General features: G+C 37.3%; 1 protein-coding gene across 46 annotated transcripts in view; it reads left to right on the plus strand.

Moving 5' to 3' along the window:
* The window catches only part of PTPRD (protein tyrosine phosphatase receptor type D), a 1149067-nt gene that overhangs the window by 698492 nt on the left and 432048 nt on the right, over positions 1-18527 (plus strand). For all 46 annotated transcript variants that reach the window (XM_088156870.1, XM_088156871.1, XM_088156869.1 and 43 more), the window contains exon 8: positions 1238-1281. The gene's annotated coding sequence lies outside the window, so the exon portion shown is untranslated. The remainder of the gene's footprint in view (positions 1-1237; positions 1282-18527) is intronic.

Below are 18527 nucleotides of genomic sequence, written 5' to 3' on the forward strand. Positions count from 1 at the left end.
ATCCTCTAGTGTGGAAAATATAATCAAGGAAAGATTTCTAAGTATCAGAAGACCCCGTCTGTGCTATTTGCAAACCCATTGTCCTAGTTTTGCCATGACAGTGCGTGGGGGAAGGGACTCTCTCTGGCTTCCAAAAAGAAGGGTGTGGCTTCCTGCCAAAAACCACCGTGGTGGCATCATCTGCCATTGTTCATTGTCTCCAGGTCCATCGTGAGCATTTTTGCATATGAATTACCCTCTCTTTTGTATACTTCTTGTATTAATATAATTGTTGTTTCTCTTTGTTTTATCTCACGGCTGTTTCTAGTAAACTGTTCTTATCTCAACTAATGATCTTCACTTTTCGTGATTTGAATTCTCGACTCCAAGCTGGAGAGGGAAGTGGGAGGGGAGAGGGGGACAAGCAAGGGGCATCTGGTTTAGGACAGTCTCAGTGGGGCCACTGAATTGGGCAGTTCCATTCCTAAACTACGACCCACATTAAAGTCCTTTCCCATTTCTCCATCATGAATAATAGTTCTGTGATTGTTTTGCAATTAAATAAGCAATAGAATATTGGTTTTAAAATCTTAAGCTGCACTTCAGAACACAAATTTAAGCTGAAGATATTCTGCCACTGTCTTGAACTTGACAAATCCTCCACCATTGTTAGATCCTTTGGAAGCAAATATTTCAGCTTAATAGAAAAGTGCAGCACATGTTGAGAGGAAATTCCCTTTGAGAGCTGCCTTTAGACCTCTTGGAGGGAGTGCATCTAAGTTTCTGCATTACATTAGCTAAGTATTGAATCGGTTTCTTGTGTTTTCATTTTCTTAATCTGAAATTGAAAAAAAATTATTGATTGCATGCAAAAAGCTAAACATAGTCCATGATTCTATAAAGTCTATTTCTATTTCTCTTCCCACAATGAAACAGAGTATTTATTTCAATGCACTGAAGAAGATTTTGTTTTTTAAGTGATAATTTGAAGGATAATTCTTTTGCCTTTTGTATTACATAGATTTACTGTTACATAGAATGAAACCTAAGAAAGTATGTGTACTTTTTAATTGTATAGAACTCTTTTCCTGTTAGGGATTAAGTACTCAGTGTACAGAATGTTCTCGTCACTTAGATTAAAAATTAAATTAAAAAAAAAACCCAACTTGCTCGTGACAACTTTTAGTTAAATTCTTTACGCACATAATTTATTATTAATTTCTTAAAATTTTATTTTGCCTCTTTTTTTTTTCCTTAGGTGAGAAATTCAGTGGAAAGCAGAAAAAACTACAAAGGCTCAAAGTAAGATTTCACATCTATTCACTTTCTAAATCTTCATATTCTTCTTCCTGTAAGGCCTACAAATTCTTTTGGTTTGGATTTCATGTTATAAAACACAAAAAAGCTTTCTAATTAGCATTATTTATTAAATCTTGGAAAGTGTATCCTGTTTGAAATCCAAATTTATCCTAATCAGGAAACAGAACATAATGCTTAAATCAGCAGACTGTAATAAATACATAGATACCTCCTAACATGCAGGAGTAAGATCACAGTTCAGATTCTGCAATTTTGGAAAAAAAGTCTGATTGCTACAGCATGATTGCTAAATTGTGCTATGAATTAAGTAGAAATTTAGTGAATGTAGTGAATGGTTATGAACAGCAACTAAAAACGGTATTGATCACTTCTAGCCTTCTGTTGTGTGTACTATCTCACACTAACCTTTGTACCACAAATAATACTTACCCATAAAGGGTGAGTAAGACTGGACAGCAACACACTGATTCTTGTAAATATTCTGCAAGCTATAGCTATATGAGAAGGAGTTGCCAAACTTTCAATACTCTTTCTACCTACTATATATAAGATAATCTGTTTGATAGGTACATATGACCTGACCTATGTCTTTTTAATGAGTAAGGTAGGATATTAACTGAAGTAGATCAGTCCCAAGTGAGAATTATTTATGAGAAGAAAAGTATAACAGAAAATTTGTAATTATTATGTGTACAGGAAGTTTGGAAATTTATAATACATTCTATATACTATATAATATATGTATGATAATGTATAGGAAATTTGGGATTGTTTCTGTAATCACGGGTAATCTTCCAATTTCAGGCCTTAAACTATTAAATTTGAAACTGTGATAGGAAGCTGAAAAAGTTAGTGGGAGTAATACCAACTATTTACTTGGGGTTATTAAACTATTTAGAAAAAAAATCATTTGTGGGGAAATACAGAAGACTCAGATGATCCTGTGAATGAATAATAGTCAGGTGAAATCCAGCATGCAGCAAATGTGAATTTATACTCCTTGAGAAAAGCAGTCCTACTATCACAAACACTCATAATTTTAAAGTGGTTAATTTTCATCCTGAGTTAGATAGCTTATCTCAAAAGTAAATAAAGCAAAAAAGGTCAAGGTGAGGAGCAGGACAAAAAAGGAGGACCAGTAAGTCAGTTAATGTATGAGTAATGACTACATATCTAGCATGCGTCAATCTGGAAGAGACACAAACTGAGGAAACCATAGAAAAGCTTTTAGAAATAATGTCTGGGGTGCAAAAAGCAAAAGAAGAACCCAATCATTCGTATTTTATTCCAGTACTAAATCTATTGTCTGAAAAATGGAAGTAAAGTTTGCAACTTACAGGGAAAATCTGAAACTTCCAGCAAAAAGTTATTTGGGATTCAAAACATGCCATAGGCTCAAGGAAGAAAAATCCCATAAAGTTGTAAAATACATTGATAATCCCCCTAGCTTCACAAACTCCCTAAGGAGCAGTCATGTGGATACATGCCCAAGGGCAGTCATACTATATATATGTGCTGTTCTTATGATTCCCGAAATTTCCTTTATTAGCTATTTGATACCCCAGGGGAGGTATTGTATTATAAAGATCTTGGACCATTACTGCTTTTATGGTACTGCTTATAGAACATGATACCAATTGGAAAGCAACACAAAAATATAACTAGGAAGTTAAATAAGCTACCAGACACATACCTTAGCCTCTCCCTAGCCTCCCTGTTTCTATGGAATTTTATGCTTTATTTCGCTCTCCATCTTGTGTTAAATGACAATACCAGAAGTCCAGAGAAAACTTGTTGTTAGGTATGAAGTTCCAGCAGAATTCATCTTTGCTTAGGTAAACCATATTGCATAATCGCCGCAAATACAAGCTATGTTTTCTACCAGCCTCAATGGAGAGAGCTACTCTAAGCCGTAAGAGACTTAGTGAAATTAAACCATGATTTTCTTCTCAGATATTCCTCACTAATATGTTTACAGACAATAATACAGTGTGGAAAGCATTACAGATAAGGCAAACTGAACATACCAAGTTAGAAAAGCTATTGTGCTTCTAGGAAAAAACTGAATTTATGATTATAAGAAGATAAAAATTAAGGTAACAGTTTAACAGGATTAAGCAATTTAACTAAGACATTCCTCTATCTTGATATTAAATTTTTTAATAGAAAAATCATTATTTAAGTCTTCTCTTATGAAAGTGTATAAGCTTTGTTTGGGTTTTTTTTTATTGGGAGACTGTCATATGCTTTCCATCTTTTTTTTTTTTTATGTGAAAAGAAGTAAATATTAAAAACACAGAATGGAAACACTGGATAACATGGGAGAGGCTATTCTTCCCACAGTCACCACCTCCTATCTTCCTTTTTTATTTTTATTTTCCATATTGGCATTAGCCCGATAAGTTTCTGTCCTTTCTGGCTTATATGTTGATAAGGGATTGATGGGCACACGTATCACTGTACTCATGGACAGGGGCTGCCTGAGGTCTGTGTTATCTCCAGAGGTGCTACTTAACAGCATCACCCTTGATCAGTACAAGGTATTATTTTAAAATATTCCCTCTATCTCTCTGTCTTTTATGTTTCAAGCCAGAAAGAAATAACAGAGACAAACACTGAAAGAGTGTGTCTAGAGCTAATTGACTGGCATATTTAAAGTGGGTTGTGGTTGCTTAGAAACATTTATAGACTGTAACCGAAGCTTGATTATTAAATAGTCTGCAGGGCAATGTAGGACAACATGTTTTTACGAGAGCAAGATCCACAGTAAAAAATGGTTTGTAGCTTAATATTGAAAGGAAACATATTTACAAATATTTTTTTATTTTTTACTTTTAAGTCCAATTAAACAACATTATTGAAAAAACTTTTAACAACGCTTATGTCAGTGCAGTAAACTGAAATTCAGTGTCATGACAACTTGCTATTTATTCTTCAAGGCCCCCTCGTAATTCCAACAGTATTTATTTCTACTTTGTGGCTGCTCTTGAGAGTAGGCAATTTATTTATTACAATAAAGTTCATAACACGTAGGAAGAATCTGATTTTGGAGATCAAAGGACACTGAGATGTGTAAAGTGCAGAAATATCTGATTACACAACAATATCGTGTAACAATGTTGTAACAAAAATCTAGAAGGGAAGGTAAACAATATATCCTACAAACATTTTATGAAAAGTATATAAAATAATCTATAATCAACTATATTTGTCTGTTGAAATCTCTTTATCTAATTATTTATTTCAAAAAAGCCCCATAAATAATGTTTATGATGTCATTTGTTTTGGGATCAGTCCTTCTAAAGCATGTTTTAAATCTCTTCACAAAGCATTAGTGAAATGTCACAGGGAATTTTTATTCCCAGGTAATGTATTTTTATTTTCCTGCTACACATGAAACCATTCATACTTCTGTCGCAGCAATGAAGTCACTTAAAACATTGAGTCATGAATCTAAGAAAAACTGATAGGTTTCTAGGAAATTTTTTTCTTTCCTGAATCCAAGAAATTTCACTATTCCAATGGTACAACTGACAGGAATTCTATTCTATCTGGTGGAAATCTAGATTCAGACTTAATTGAGGTTTTGTCAATAAAAACTATAAATCATAGGAGCACTATAGGAAGTCAGGCCTGTACATGAATTAGCAAACAAAGACAGTGATTTTAAGAGAGATTTTTTTGGTGGTTTTTTTTTTACCGTGCAAATTATTGTGTTATTTCAAATTACAAAAGTTCTAATTGTTCCAGAGCAAATTACTATCCATTAAATACAAACACATGTACAAACACACACACACATACACAAACACACACACAAATATATATAAAGGTAAAAGAAATAAGTAGGAAACAAGCAGCATAAATAATACATCAGAAGTTTCAGTGTTTAAAACACACATTACCAGGGTGTCAAAGTACATGTGATTCTTCTAGCCTTATTAGTTATCTATCTTGAGAAGATGTTAGAAATGATGAAAAATATTCAGTACGTTACATTACTGATCAAGACTAATCTTCTCTGGTTACTTCTTGAGTTAAGATTCTGTAGAATTAACCAGATTTCTGAGTCTTATGGGACTTCTTGTACAAATTCACTGCTACTAACACTAACTAAATCTGAAATGAAAACAGGAAGACTATTTAGCCATAAAATGACTGATAATAGCATCATACGAAACTATGCTACATGCATAACAAAATGCAGTCATCTATATATAGCAAAACACTGAAAACTGGGATTGAAAACACCATCCAATCTTTCTGTTAAATTAAATCATTATTTGTTGCCATGTTCTATTAACAATTTTCAGAAGAAAACTGTGTTATTCAAGGCTGTAGTACATCCTTAACAAATACTGAAATAAATAACAAAGTAAGGTTGATCCTATTTCCTGTAGATTAATTTTTTTAAAATTTTAAAATTTAATGGAAAGCCATTATGTGAAACTGTTACTGGAAAAGATATATTCAGGAACTCTATTTAGATTTTCAGCTTTCAAGCTATTACACCTCTGGACAGTGATAAACGAAATGGCCATGACTTCTTCAACCCCAATAAGTCATATGATCTTTTTGGCTTTAAAAAAAACCTACTATTTTTGGGAGAAGGTAAGTGTTTGTTGCAACTCACTGAGACACAAACCTGTAACAGCCCGGGCCCGGATGGCACAGCTGGGTGCTACCTTGGGACCAGCAGAAGTCCTAAGGTGGCCAATAAAAGGAGAGATGAGCACAATTCGGTGACCCGAAAACAAAACAGGCTTTACTTCGGCAGAACAACAAACATACACAGAAGGTGATCTGAACGGAGGGGGCACCAGAAAGGGCGAGGGCCAAGGTGAACCAGTAACTTACATAAAGTAGGTTAGGGGTGGAGTTTGAGGGTGAGGGTTCAATGGGAAACAGCAATGGGGAATATTAAAACAAATGCAGCAAACATGAACCAATGACAACTGGGGAAACAAGGAACTTGCTCGAAACATTAACATATGAACTCCCAGGGTGAGTTTCCACTCAACATAACTAAGGGGATTTTTCCCACAGCTTTAGGTAAAACTCTTCAACCTGCTCAACCCCAACATAAACCTGTCATAAAATATTTAAGAAGGTTGAACCAGTCTTATCATTTGATATTATTTATTTACTACTTTCACATGCAAAACTACATTAAGCAAGCTCACAGATAAAATTGCTAATATTTATTAGAAAAATTCGGTTCCCAAAATTACAGCTATCTAACAGTTACCAAAGAGAAAAAACTCTTCAAATAGCTTCTGTAATTTTATACCAAGTGTTTATGAAATAGCAAGAGCTCCATAAGGGATTTTTTTGCATATAAGGATGACATATTTGAAGATGACCTAAAAATTTGTGGAATGATGAGTAATGACTTTCTCCCAGTAAGGCAATTTTTTATTCTAATTCTACTGGATCAGACGGAATAACTTATTATAAGTGTTATTAAAAAAAAAAAATTTGGGAAAGCCAAGGAAGAATATATTTCCAGTTCAGATGAAAAGATTTGCAGGAATTTCTAAGTGAATTATCTTTACATATAAACACAGTACAAACATTATGAACCTTTCAAAAGAGTTCTTACATTGTTGTTGCCTGGAATTTAAACTAACTTGACTATCCTAGAATGAAATTATAAAATCTTCATCGATTGCTAATATAAGAAGAACCTAATTATCATTAGTGCTTTATATTAATACAGTAAAATTTTATAAACATGGAAGGGGTCAGTAGTTTATTCCCCATGTCTTCAGCTAGATTGTTAATGCAAATCCAGTATTGAAAAAGACTCTAAAATGCACCACCATCCTACAGAAAGGATGTTAGTTGTCTTTTTCCTTGAAATTCACAGGAAGCTGCTTTATCTATTAGAAACTGAGGAGGCAAGTACTTCAGACTGATATATTAAAAAGGAATGGCTTGTGATTTATCATGCTCAAGATCGGCTGGAAAAGACCACTAAGACAACTGAAATAGGAATAAGTACGCAAGAACAGAAACAAACTGGAAATTTTGTGCTTTCCTGTGTTATTGATTAGTCCATTAAACTATACTCTCTGTAGTGTAGTGCACAATCATTTACTTAACCCCTTTTTATGTCTAAGTTTGCATAAATGCACCAGGAACTTGTTTCCTCAGCCATTTTAGCTCTCATTACTATGTTCTGACTATATGACCACACAGCCAAGGGAGAGACAGGGCTCGTTGCCCACATTTGAATTCAGTGTGAATCCTTCTTCCTTGCCCAGAAGTAGCACTAAACTCACAGTGGGATGAAAATTTCCCTATTTTTCCTTCAAGTAGGAATGCGTAACTTTTATTGCAGTGAATATATGGATTTGAGTTCTACCATTTATTAACTGGATAAAAGCAATAAAGCAGACCTGGGGATACTTTAAATGGGTGTGAATTGAATTTATACTCCATTTAAGGACTGTTTCAGCACTGACGGTGTAATGACAAAACAAAATCCACAGTTTCCAGTGGTTTGAACTAAACTGGTATGTTCCCTTTTTGTTTACATGAGGCAAAATTAGCTGAAGCTGTGAATCTAAACATGTTTGGGACTGATTCCATACCAATTTTATTAAACCTGTCATTAATACACAATTTTCTTTTTTTTTTGGATGGATTAAACTTGTAAGGACTAAAAAACAAATTATGGTCTAGACACCAGCAATTAAGTGTGTTGCAAGTCCTGTTCTCTTGCTGTGGGTACTGTGTATCTTAATAACATGCCTAAAGTTTTAGTTTATTGTTTCACCTAGCTGGATGCTGCTATTGGATTATTTTTTCATCCTGCTATAATCACATATATTAGTTCATCTGACTTTTTCTCAGCTATCAAACTAATAATTATTAGACTGCTTAATAATATATTTAGTGCTGATTTTACTACTTATTCATGCAGATTTTCATTCTTTTTTCTTCCCGTAACCACTTTGTCCCAGTTTTGTAGGCAATAAAATGTTCACTGAAGCACAACACAAGAGCAGCACATTCAAGAGCATTTCATCACTAAATATTTCTTCTTAACCATTTAACAGTATCTGTTTGATGTAGGAGATGAATAATCTCCTATAATATGAACCCAAGCAACAAGAGAAGAAGACTTATTCATCCTTTTTAAAGTCTTCTATTTTTTCTGGACAAATCTGGCATCTAATTTATTGAAGGAGAGGGCAGGTATTTATTTATGATCATATGTAGAGTGTGTTCTGAAGTCCTGTAAATATGAAAAGGTTAATGTTGCTAGTATGGATCAGGTTAAATGTTTTCAAAAGGAGGAAGGAAATACTTAAACCATAAAAAGTGTCCAGTGAAGACAATTTTACATTATTTTATAATTTATTTAATATACTATTATAATATTATTACATTACTATAATTACTATTATAATATACACTATTAGACAATCCAAGTTCCACTTCAGCTCACGAATCTCTACCCATACATTCAATCCCTAAACACGTTTTGGAGTATTTTAGAGCAAGATAGATCAAACTTCTCCCATCTTTTAGACTAGGATTAGTTATCCTAGAGATGACATAATGGAGATAGAGCAGCAATTCATTCAAGGAGCAAATTTTTTGCCAATATTTTTTGACCATTATGACACTAAGCATACGGACTAAAAAAAAGTAAGTAAATACAAGTGTCAAAGAGTCTTTAACATGTATAGGAAAATAGAGAAATTCTCTCTCGTCAGTAAGACAAAAGGTACTGGCTCGTTAAACTAATTAAAGGCCAAAAGGTTAATAAATCCTTTATATACATGCTGAATAAATGTACTATCTATAAATGCATTTAGAGGATCAACACCACTCAGAAAAATATAATTGAGAAGATATAATCTTGATATAAAAATGAAGCAGAGATTAACAGATCAAATTAGAACAAAGAACAAAAATTAGTGGGTGTTTTGTTTAGTGTTTGTGTTTTCCTTTTTAATGGTCAGAAGTATGAAGGGAAGGAACCAACACAGTTTCAAGATAGAATTGAAAATAAAATTTGCTGGTGTGGAACTTCAGGAATTGCGTTTTTTGGGCTTCAGAGGGGGTAAAAAAGAGGACAGTTGGTTGCTTCATATCTAGCATTATCTCAGAATTAATTAACTAGAACTTTATGTGCTATGCTGTGTTGATCTCATGCTCTTTGTTTTAACTTGTTGTGAGGAGAGGTCGAAAATACACTAACCTCTGCATCCCCTGTGCTGCACAGTCTGGCTTTGAGGCTCAGGGGTCTTTCAGTGAATCAATGAAGACTGATCAAAGCAGCAGTGATTCCATGATGTCATGGTTGTTCTCCTGGTGCTACTCAGGACCACATCCTGTTTAGCATTACTGTTGGGAATGCTGCCTGACACTGAATTATGAACCACAGGGAAAACGAAAGTAGACCAGATTTAATGCACATTTACCAGCAGCTTATTCTGTCATTACCTATGCCCTCCCTTTCTTCCCTTTTTCCTGCTATCTTCTTTTCACTTATGCTATTTCAGAAAATATACAGAAAGAGATGGACATATCCTTATCACTGAAAACATGTATTTCGTCCTTTAATGGCAGTAAAGCTAATACTTTTCCTCTGATGCACACAGAATTTCTTTTTCACTTGGTTTCTGCAAGTCACTTAAAAATGCAGGTTATGGACAGGTCTCTGAAGGAAAGTGGTCAGGCATTAGGTTCATTACATTTGACTTATTTTGTTTTAGACTCAAAGTTAGCAAGACCGTATCATTCTCAGGTCTTATCTCTGACTCTCATTATGATTTGATGTTTGAGCTAAAAGCTTTCTATTTACAGAAAAATGAATGTCCATGGAAAACAAAGGAACAATTCACAGCTATGATTAGAAGAAATGCAGTCACTCATTTGTGAATAAAAGCATGACCTTCAATTCCTAAACAATCACAACCTTAATATTAGCAATAGGAGAGCCATACAAGCTTAGGATGGTTATCACCCACACAGAATTTGGAGGAATACATCTACAGTAATATTACACTATAAATTATGCAGTCTTCCTGTCATATGGAATACTTCCTGGGCTCTGACCTCCTATAATTATTGATGTTAGTATGTCAAAAGACTTTCTTTTAGTTAAAGAAATACTGTACTATTCACATCGATCATTAAAAGACTGATTAAACATGTCTGAGAGCAATGTGTGTGACTAATTACAATTATATACGTAAGTACTAAACTCAGGCTTGCCTTTTTTTTTTAATTCAACTTGGGTCTCTAGTAGATTTTCTGTGAAATAGCTTCCATTAAGTAAGTATTCAATACTTTTTCCCCCCATAGCCTGCATTATTTTTAAGGCACTTACCAATAAGAAGTTTATAAAATATTTAATTCAGACATTCTAGATTCTCAGCAAACCTAACGTTAATGCAAGGGTTTGAGTAAATAATTTTAAGGATTACTTTATCTTCAATGTCTCACTTTCATCACAGGTATTACATCTCACATACACACATCATTTTAGGGAAAATGATATAAGACAGTGGTAAAAAAAGTCCTTTAAACTTTGTTATAGAAGATTTATTTTAAATATATGCCAGTGTTGATATTAATGAATAAAAGCCTTTGTTGTCAGTTTATGATTATGAAACATACCTCTTTCTTGAAAGAGGTAAAGTCACTCAGCTTCAAATAAATGGGCAATTACTTCAGAGTGAAAGCCCCCAATAATGGTGGCATGTTAACAGTGCCCAGTGGGTCACAGTGCCAGAGATACCTGTACCAGCAGAAACATCCATCATGGAGCACAGTGTAGAGACATACTGGTGAACTTGCTTGGCTAGAGAAGCAGAATAGTTCAGGCAGCATTGCCCCTGAGCCACTGAGCTCTGAAAAGTGCCAGGGCTCGTTAGCTTACAGGCTGTGCCTTGCTAGCAGAGGCACACTCTTTCTAGATGAGAGCTGGCTTCTGTGCACCTTCCATGCTCCCTGGGGCTGCTGTGGTCACATTAGGATGGGTGAAGTGGATGCAGGTGCCTTGGCTGCTAGTGTGGGCAGTTCATTTCTTAGAGCTGAAAAGCTTCCTTGTCTGAGTGCTTTAATAAATGCTGCACCACAGTAGAAATTGTATCTCAGCATTGCATTAAAACTGATAATTACCATTTGGTACATATATCAAATTAAATAAGCACTGAAATTAGAATAGTCTTAAATGATTTATAACCAATTTTTGGGCTATGAGTTTTTCCCACGTGTCCAAACAGTTGTAGAACTAGATGAATTTTAAAATTGCATAGCATTTTCTTATTCATATGTATGTGAATGACATTTCCTGCCTAAACATATTTTTTTAATTATAATTTCATTTTAAAATTATTTTTATAATTACAATCTTTATCACGTTTTTAATAAATTTGGTAATCCATATCAGCATAATTGAGCTGCAGAAAACAATTTCATCTCCTAAAGGAATTGCTTCTCAGATTATTCAGCATTAACTAGTCTTTAATTTTTAGTTATATATATTCCATTTTAGAGTATGTCAACATACTGTTTATTCCTAGGAGCATATACCAATTGTCTTATTGCTGGTAGTATTTCAAAATACTTAATGAAATACAAGAATTTAGCACATTTTGAAGGTTAAATATAAAATACATCCAAGAATATTTTCCCCAGCTAAATCAGGAACTGTTCTTCAAAGCATGTTTCTAAAATAGTAATTCAAGCACTATGTTGGGAAACATCTGAATATCTTATATTTGAAAGAAGAAAGTCAAGATATGACTAAAGTCTGCTGAACTCCAGGAGGTAAATTTTCTGTCTTCCTCAAAAATATTCTCTGCTTTTCCTAACAGTATTTTTATTAACCATTATCTGGTAGAGTATACATAATGAAGACAATTTGAGGTTTTATTCAGAAATTAGGATTGGCATATTTCTCAAACTGCTTTTGCTTGGAAGACTAGCTTGTTGTGCTAGAACTGTCTTGAGACAGATAGCACGTGGGAGAGGAGGAGAAAAATATGGCTTTCTACATTCTCCATTACATTTACTTACACAGCTGATAGAACGACCAGAAAACTTTTCAATATTGTGTTTTATGTGTAGAACATTCCAATACTCAGTCTTCTAATTATATCTGTGGGAATCAAAAGGTAATAAGAAGTTTCAAGTCTCCATCTATTCCTTGTTAAATATGTGTGTGTGTGTACGCACTATGAGCTCTACTGTTTCTTTGTACTGGCAGTAGGTACAGATGCTTTTAGTTGTTGTTGCTTCTTAATCTTTTCTGTTTCAAAATCAATGCCAAGGGGTAGGTGTGGTTCATACTGGATACTCAGATTTCATTTTAGGCATGAACTTTAGCTCCACTCTCTAGCTGGCCTTTAAAGGGCAAGATAAATACCCAAAAAGTGAAAAATGATGCATTTGTATTCTTTTAAAACAAACAGAATTACATGTCCTTAAAATCAAAGGTCATTTCTCTTCCTAACAATCTTCCAGTTTTTCTACTTTTGGCTCCCTCAAAAAAACAAGGAGTTATATTCCATTAGTTACCCTTTCATTAGAGAATTATTCATATCAGAACGTTATTTGTTCTGAGTCTTTATGCAGTACATACATTATTAAGACATTGTTTTCTTTAATTTTTGTGGGATTGACAAAGTGAAAAACTAGCAGAATAAATAATTTTATGCCAATTTAAAATGAAGTTAATGCATTAAAACCAGTAGAACATGATGTTTTGTTTAAACCAACAACTTTTTCTAATGAACGAAATTTCCTTCTCACATTTTTCTTCCAAGTTCCTTTCAATGAGAAAAAGGAAAAAAACCCCATCAACAACAAGGCTTTAGAATGGTATAACCACGGCAAGTTCAAAAGAGTCAGCTGTTACTGCAAGTATGGGCTTATTCATACATTCAGCCAGCCCCACATGTTCTAAACCCTACCACAGGATCATAGAAAAGACTTCTGTGCCATTAATCTAGCACTGCCAACACCACCATTAGAACACATCCCCCTGTCACATCTACACATCTTTTAAGTATCTTGAGGGATGGAGACTCAACTAGTTTCCTGGGCATCTGGTTCTGGTGTTTGACAATCCTTTCTGTGAAGAAATTTTTCCTAATATATATATAGTTTAAACCTCCCCTGACACAACTTAAGGTCATTTCCTCTTCTTCTATCATCATTTCTGCTGAGGAAAGACTGACCTCTATGTCATTACAACCTCCATTCAGGTAGTTGTGAAGAGAAGTAAGGGCCCCCTTCAGTATACTTTTCTCCAGGCTGAATCACCGCAAGTCCCTCAACTACTCCTCACAGAACTTGTGCTCCAGACCCTTCTCCAGCTTCACTGCTCTCAGAACATGCTCCAGAAACTCAGTTTTTTTCTTGTAGTGAGAAAATAGGACACAGCACTTGAGGTGCATCCTCACCATTGCCAAGTACAAAGGGACAATCACTGATCTAGCCCTACTGGCCACAGTATTCCTCATAGAAACAAGGATGTTGTTGGCCCTCTTTCCCAACCAGGCATACACTGGCTCAGGTTCAGCCATGGGTGACTTTTTCCACTTGGCAGGTTTCCAGGCACTCTGCCCCTAGCCTGTAGCAGCTTCTGGGATTGCTGTGACCCAGCGGCAGGACCTAGCACTTGGTCTTGTTGAATCTACTGAACATGGGTCCTTTCAGGATCAGTAAAGGAGACCTGGTAACCTAGGACATATAGAAGGCCAAGACACTCAACACTTTTTTTACCAGTCTTCACCAGCAAGTGCTCCAGCCACAACACCTTATGCAGAAGGTGAAAGGAGGGAAATGGGGGAATGAATAATCATCCACTGTGGGAAAAGACTGGGCTGGAGACCATTTAAGGAAACTGAAGTTGCAAAGTTCGTGGCATCTGGAGAGATATATTTATGGGTCCTGGTTGAGGAAGTGGCTATGCCACTATGCATCATATTTGAGAAGTCTTGGTATTGCAGTGAAATTACGACTGACTGGAAAAGGAGAAATGTAATACCAGTTTTTAGAAAGGAAAATAAGGAAGACCTACAAAATTACAGGCCAGTCTTGCATATCTCAGTGTCTGGCAAGATCACAGAGTAGCAGCTCCTTTTGGAAAACTATGCTAAGGCACAAGAAAAATGAGGAGATTGACTGAGCCAACACATCTTTACAAGGCAAATCATACCTGATAAATTTGGCCTTCCATGATGATATTACGGCAGTGTTAGACAAAGGAAGAGTAATGAAAGTCCTCTACGTGAACAGTACAAATCATTTGACAGTGTTCTGAGAGTAAACCTTGTTTCTAAATTGGAGAGACGTGGACTTGACAGATGGACCACTCAGTGGATAAAAAAATCGCCTGAATGAACACATTTGAAGAGTTTTTGTCAATGACTTGATATCCAATTGGTGATTTCTCAAGGGTCTGTATTGGGACCAGGACTTTTCCACATCTTTGTTTCACCAAGGACAATGAGATTCAGTGCACCCTCAGCAAGTCTGTTGATGACACAAAGTTGTTTGGTGAGGTCAACACCAAGGGCCAGGCTGCCATCCAGAAGGACCTTGACAGGATTGAGAAATTTGTTAACCAAGGCCAAGTACAAGATGCTGCACCTCAGTCAGGGAAATCCCAAGCAGAGGCACAGGCTGGGCAGAAAATTGATAAACTGCCGCTCTGGCAAGAAGGACTTGGGGATATTTGTTGACAAGAAGCTCAATATGAGCTCATGGTGTGCGCTCACATCCCAGAAAAAAAAGTACATCCTTGGATGCATTAAAACAGTCCTGACAAGCAAACTGAGAGTGATGATTCACCCCCTCTACACTGCTCTTGTACTCTTGTACTCACTTCCAGGAGTACTGTGTCCAGCTCTGAGCCCCCCACACAAGTAAGATATTACCTGTTGGAACAAGCCCAGAAGAGAGATACAAATCTGATCACACAGCTGGAACACCTCTCCTAAGAAGAAAGGTTAAGAGAGTTGGGGTTATTCAGCCTGCAGAAGAAAAAGCTTTGGGGACAACTTCAGAAGCTTTCCAGTACCTAAAGGGGGTTTATGAGAAAGGTGGAGAGAACTTTCCATAGGAGCAAGGGGGAACGGCCTCAAGCTGAAGAAGAGTAGGTTTAGATTAAGTCATAAGAATAAATACTGTGAGGATGGGAAGGAAACTGAAACAGTGTTGCCCAGAGTGGTTGTGGACTTTGCCACTGCAGGTGTTCAAGACTAGGCCTATGGGGCTCTGAGTGACCCAGTCTAATGGAAGCCGTCCCTGCCCACTGCAGAAGTCTTAGAATGACATGATCTTTAAGGTCTCTTCCAACCACAACCTTTTTCTGATTCTAAGTTCATACAACTGGCCTTGGTCTCTTGATGCAGCCTTTTCAGGCTCCTCTACAGACCCTTACAACACTTTAGCAGATCAGTATTTCTAACTAGCTTGGTGTCACCTGTAAACTGACTGACAGGTCACTCAATCTCCTTGCCCAGATGATGAGTAAATTAAGATGCCAAACTAAATTGGCTCCAGTACTGAGTTCTGGGGAACACCACCGACAGCTGACACCACCACACACCAGCCACCCACTGCAGTCACTATTACTCTCCGAAACAGTAATCAAGTCAATTTTTACCCAGTAAAGATAAAATCAGGCCAAACTACATGCAGCCACTTTTTTTTTCCAGAATATTGTGAGAAAGAGTGTCAAAGGTTTCACTAAATACCTGGCAGACCACATCACTGCCTTTCCCTCATTCATGAGGTGGGTGACCCTGTCTCAAAAGGAAATCATGTTGATCAAGCAGGACCTGCCTTTCTCAAACATGTGCTGGCTGGCCCTGATCCTCTCATTGTCCTGCATCTATTGCCCAATGGCACTTAGAACGATCTGTTCCATGATCTTACTTGTCACTGAATGAGGTCAGACTAACAAGCCTGCAGTTCCTTGCATCCTCCTTCTGGTCCTTCATGTAGATGGGCATTGTATTTGCCAACTTCCTGTCAACCAGCACCATCTCAATTAGCTGGAACTGCTTTCCTGCGTCTGTTCACACATGCCCAATACACCCAGTAAGATTGTAGCATGTTTCACAGAAACAAACTGCAGGGCATGTGTCCCAGACTTCAAAAGCCTTTCATTGTCTAGATAAATAGAGGGAATAAAAACGGCTATTTTGGAGTTATCAGTTTCAGCTGAAGCTGCACTTAAGGATCACGGCAGAAGCTGAAATAATAACAGTAATCACGTTGAATCCTTTAATCCTGCTGCTTTTTTTCCTATGTAGACAGTTATTTCTGTACAACATCTCACTGTGCCCTGGTGCATAAGTCTTCATCACTTCTCATTCTCCCCTGTCTCTTTTCTGCTGGTTTCATTCCTAGAGGGAGTTTATTCAAACAACTCCCATTCCAGGAATCTTTGAAAAGGATACATACTGGTTCTTACTTTAACCAAAGAAATTGATAGATTTCTACCTTAAATTCAGAGATTTTTGGTGTTTTATATCAAATTGTATCTATTCATGCTTGTCAAGTACAGAAGCTTTGCTTTATGTGCTCAAAATTCTTGAAAAATTATGTTCCTATCTACATTATAGCTCTTTTGGTCCAGGTCCTCCTGTCACAAACCTAGATAAAATGCAGACCCCCTGAAGAAGAAAAAATTGAAAGAAAAAATTTTATTACTAAAATAGCAGAACCAAAACTTATGGATCTGGTTCCTTTCTGCTAAATTTTGGAAAGGAAAAGAGGATTCCGTGTACAACACAGAATTTGAATATTTTGTACTTTATCCCACTCCTCTAAACACTGACAAAAATAACAGTACTGAAAATACTCTCAGCAGAAAGGTCATCCAACAGTACCCCTGGTTCTGTTTGTATCTATCAACATATTCATCGTACTCAAATTATACTATTGTGCAAATTTTTTCATCATGAAGTGCTGTCCCCTGCCACTGTAAAACAGGAAGTCGGGGAGGGCTTCCTTGATAAGATTTCTCAGACGAAAATGAAGCGCAAACCCGACAATATTGCATCTGAGAACTGTTGATAAAGAAGGTTAAGTGTTCCTACCGAAGAAGGTCAGAAAAGAGAGCACAGAGGGAAAGAGAAGCAGAGGAGCAGAAGGCACGGACAGCGTTACCGCAGGAACCCTGGCGCCGTCAGCCTCGGCTCGGCAGACGGGGATGCGTGCTGCGACCCGCCTCCCGGGGCGCGATTTCCGAACAGCAGCAGCCTGCATGTCCCTGCCGTGGCCCAACAACAGGCTGGCGTGGCTACGGTCGTGCCCGCGGAGCAGTCGCGGGCGGCCTGTGAGGTTTGGGGCACGGCGGCTGAGGGCTGGGTGCCGCGGGCCGTGCTGCAGGCCGCGGTCGGGGCCACGTGGGGAACGGGGCCTTGGCGGCTGCGCTAAGTCCAGACGGTGCCAGCTCCGTGAGGGGAAACAGCGAAGCACCAGGTCCTTACAGCGATGAACTGCTTCGCGGGAACGGCGAAGCCGGGCAGGATGGGTGCGGACAGGGAAGCAGGACCGCAGAGAGGAAAAAGCGGGCAGGGCAGACGAGCCGAGGTGACCCTACAGGCCAGCCCCGCTTACTCTAAGAAACCCAGAGATAATGGCTCCCGTCGTGTTGCAGTTAGCTGCTGTTGTGTGCTAAGGCTCCTCCCCGTAGCCCGACTTCGCGGGCATTTTTCCCGGGCATCTGGGCACCTGGCTCGCCGGCAAGCGGGAGGAGCTGTCTGCAGTCCGGGCGTGAAGGCTTTCTCCGGCCGCACGGGAACAGCCCCTATAGAAATCCTGCACCACCATAGCGTGTGTGGAGGTGTAAGTAACAGACCGGTCCCTCTCAAATGCACAAATAAAAAAATCACGCACCATATTTCTTTCATCAACTATCAGCAATTATATTAATGCTGAGATCTGTAGCAAATACTTCCATAGGTATGTTAATCCCAATTACATTTTCAATGAGGAAGGAAAGTAAGAGCATAAATTACCTCCGGTACATTTGTTTAGCCTCCTGAATTTGATATTCACAGACATATTATAACATGACAATCTGGGGATGTTAATGATTCTATTTTCCTCCTAGTAAATACTGTTAAAATAGATCTGAGGCTAAGATACAGAGATTCGAGAGTGGAATAAAAAGTTACACCATTTAGTGATGCTAACACACTATTATGAGGTGTTTTGCTCCCCAAAAGCTATTTAATTAC

The sequence above is a fragment of the Sturnus vulgaris genome, chromosome Z (genome assembly GCF_052056855.1).
Source record: "Sturnus vulgaris isolate bStuVul1 chromosome Z, bStuVul1.hap1, whole genome shotgun sequence".
Taxonomy (NCBI): Eukaryota; Metazoa; Chordata; class Aves; order Passeriformes; family Sturnidae; genus Sturnus; species Sturnus vulgaris.